The sequence below is a fragment of the Wolffia australiana genome, chromosome 1, assembly GCF_029677425.1.
Source record: "Wolffia australiana isolate 7733 chromosome 1, ASM2967742v1".
Lineage (NCBI taxonomy): Eukaryota > Viridiplantae > Streptophyta > Magnoliopsida > Alismatales > Araceae > Wolffia > Wolffia australiana.
In genome coordinates, this window is record NC_135835.1 from 8,696,028 (window position 1) to 8,700,127 (window position 4,100).

Sequence of the window (4,100 nt, forward strand, 5' to 3'; positions counted from 1 at the left end):
CGGCGCTCCCCGCTCCCTGTGACGCCCGCGCGCACGGCCCTGCGCGTGGCCACGCCGACGGCCGCGCCCGCCCGAGCTGCGGCTGCCAACGGGCCGTGCTCTTGCGCCGCGTGCTGCATCACCAGTTGCCACCCGCCGTGCGCGCGACCCCCTTCCCGGCATGCCGCATCCGCCGAGGGCAGTGCCCGCCCAGGCTCCGAGCCCTGCTAGCGTACCGCTCTGCCTGGGTGCCGCCCGCCCTGCGCGCGCTGCCGCCACACGCCGCGCTCACAATCGCTAGCCGCCGTGTGCACTGCCGCTTCTGCCCGCCCGAGGACGTCCGCAATCGCCGACCCACTCCCACTTTGGCCTACCATCGGCGCCCGACTGCTCGTCACCACTCCTCGTATACCTCTGGACACTCTCCGACTCGAGATAACTGTCGCCAACGCGACGAAGTTACTCCCCCTATCTGCACTCTTTACGTCTCTTACTTTCTTCAGTATACTTTCGTATTGCCTCCTCCGCGCTAGGGTTAGATAGGTGAGAGAGAGACAGGTTGAGAAAAATGACGAATCGTCATCGAGAGTCTTACCTGCCTAGTACGAGTCGGATCCTCCCGACGCGTGTGAGCATTTTTTGCGGGGTTTTCCCGTTCGGCGACGTACTTGCCCTCGACCCTCTCGGGCGAGGTTCAGGAGGTCCGTCTGACCTTACTTAGAGCGATCCCGTCAAACTCTGGAACGCCACACCCCGCTCTTCGGCGCATGCACGTACTACACGTAGGTTTTCTCGCATTCACGTCTTCATCCTTACCTGTCTGTTAGCATCCTCGGACGACGTTGCTCATCGTCGTCCGACTGAGTTCTTGATTCGCTACCGAGCCGTTACCCTCGGTGACGACCGGACGACGTCTTGACGACGTCCGGCATCACCCAGGCCAGACAAAATTTAGAGCCCCCCCTTTCTACGCTCTGATCTCTTCTCTACTCAACCAAGGAGAGTGTCTTCATGGTGAGAAGATCTTCAATATTTTCAAGGAGAGTTGAAGAAGAAGAGGTGGAGATCAAAGTGTAACATGATCACGTGGATATTTCTAGAGGCCCGACACGTGAACGACTTCAGAACAATCTCAGAGTGGGCAAAATCAAGGGTGGAACAAGTTCCCCATAAGGTACATGAGATGTAAAATTTTAAAGATCGATTGAGAATCGATAATACACTTTCACATCCATGGAAACTAGGATTTCCATGGTTGAACAAGGGCACAAAATCCAACATGAAGGAGTGATATTCAAATCAAGATACGTGAAGAAAAATCAGCATTCAGCTTGTTGGGCATTTGACAATGAGGTTAATGTGACCTTTGTCTTTTTCTAAGTTAGATCATTCTCTTTTTTCCCAGGTTATCATCTCTTGTATGTAGGTTTCCACTCACATGCACACCACCTTCAAATTCACCACTTTCGATGCATATCCACCTCAATCTCCGTTACACCAACAACGATAAAATTGTCATCACTTGTCTCCGCACTGCTGATTGTTGCGTGTATACACCATCATCCCTGCCACAATCAGCAAGGTATATCTTTCATCTACTCCACTACGATCATGTCCATCTCCACATATCATTATCTGGCGCTCCAAAAGTGCTGACTAAGGTATTTTTTTTTGAAAAAATTCAAAGTAAAAAAAGTAAAAGTGAGAAATACTCATGCATTTTCTCCTTGCTTTCCCTCCCTTCCAGGTACGATTCTAATGGTGAAAAGAGCTTATTCAATCTGTCTGTGAAAATTTTGAATGAAACAACAAGATCCGATATGACATGGAGAGCATGGATAAATATAAAATATGGATCCGTGTGTAGCTCTAGATAACTCTTTAAAGGAATCAAAATGTATCATATTCAACTCTGCATAAGGTGATTCTATCATCGATATGTTTTAGTTTTAAAGGTTTGATTTTGATTTATATTCATTTATGGTCGAACCCAACAAAGGGATAGAGGCACTAAGTTGTTTCTACAACACATTGGGAGGTCCAAGTTATACCACCTATATATGATTTCCATTTTTGTCTATTTCTGTCTCTGCAATATTTCTAATTCATGGCTTATCGCTTCCCAATTTTACAACCTTTCATCTTGGAAGGTTTATATATTGTTCATCCAAAAATCACTTTGTTTCCTTGGAAATTTTTTTGATTCCCAAATATCAACTTGGACTCAGTTTTTCCTATGGGGGAACAGCAACTTTTTTATAATTATCTTGATTACACCTAAAATAATGAATATTAAGTCTGAGTAACCCTATTTTATGTCTCATTATTTGTTTTTCTTTGTATAAAAAATGTAAACAAGGTTATAAGGTGAGCTTGATAGGGTTTCTAACACAAGCTTTAGAAAGAAAAAACAAAAATATAGGTAATAATGTTTAATTTATTGATTCATGAGTAATAATAAATGATTTTAGATCATATACATAACATTTATAAATTATGAAAAATCAAAGATAATGTCTATATACATACTCAAATTCATTCATGTAGTTTGTTACTTTAAAGGTTACAAGTTGTCTATATGATGGAATTAGCATAAAAAATAGTAATCAGCAATTCAATTTCATGCATCAATTTCCATACTGTGTAACATTCCTATCTCTAATGACACAATAAGTAGAATGTTGATAAAATAAAAAATAAAATAATAAAAAAGGTTGTGGCCCTGAAGGAGCCGCCACAAGGGCTATGGCCGCTTACGCAGCCACAACCCGAGTACTAAGGGCTCCGAAGGACCAAAGTTGCACATAGCAGCTAAAGCCACCACCTTGCATTGTGACACCGAGGTACGCGCAACACCTAGGGAGAATCCTCATTGTCTTTCTTTTCAATTAAACTCTCAGGTGTTTTTGAAATTTATATGCCATTGAGGGATTTTAAATCTTTCCATATGGGATTAAAAATTGATGTCTTGAGAAAGGTTTGGGCCAGAACGGGGCAGAAATAAGATGTTTTCACCAAACCCGCGGCCCGCCGCTATACAAAGTTGCAGAGAGGGAGCCAATCAGGCTTTGTGTTGACCCACATACACTGTCCACATCCTTGATTAAATCCAGGTGCCCACTTTTAATTGGTATGTGTCAGCTGCCGCCACTAATTTGGCACCAGTAAGAGATAGAGAGATGTATATTAAAAAGCGTAGATTGCATCTGACTGTTCTATCTTCTAAGAGAATATCAAATTCCAGGATTAAATCCTTGGACTTAAGAAAACCCATCCCAACATTTAAAATTTTCAAAAATCAAAGATAATGTCTATGAATTAAAAAATCCATCAAACTATGGAATAACAATATGGGTCACGTTGTAGGTTATTAGGATCATTGTGTATTTCAAATAATATTCTATATAATGAGAAAACACACATGTTTTGAGAGCCATATTTTTTATCTTTCAGATGTGTTTTTTCAACATTAATGTTATAATTAAGCTATCTTATTCTCGCTGAAAATAAAACTAGTGCCATTAAATCAGGCTTTTGAAAAAACCATAAAGATTACTGGATTTTTCCAATTGAGGGTGAAAACTCCTTGAGACAGCCCAAAGATGACCCATTTGGGGCTCCTACATCAACATTCATCATGTGATTGTGATCCATACATTCTCCAATGATCCCTATTATGCATTAGTACTAATTGTATGAGCGATCAGGGTTTGACAATTAATCATACTTTAATTCATTTGTGAGTCTCTTGTGGAGGAAGGATTGTAAATATATAGTAAGCAATGATGGACAAGGTTCCATAAGAGAGTTCAAAGACTACTCTATATCTTTTATAGCACGAGGTGTAGCTTGGTATCCACGGGCTGGAAACTTAACCTATCTATTGGGTTAAATTGATCCTTGATTAATTAACTTATATGTTGATGTAGTTAATAATAAAGTTGATCAATAAATTATATTGTTCCTTTAAACTTAGTAACTAGATAGATATATGGGCTTAGAAAGTCACATAAATAAACTTAAAGGGAGTTGGAAGATATGCTTTATTTTTATGGATTTTTGTGAAAATTTCAAAATATGTATAAAGTCTACACTACTTTCCATTTATTTAGACTATGCCT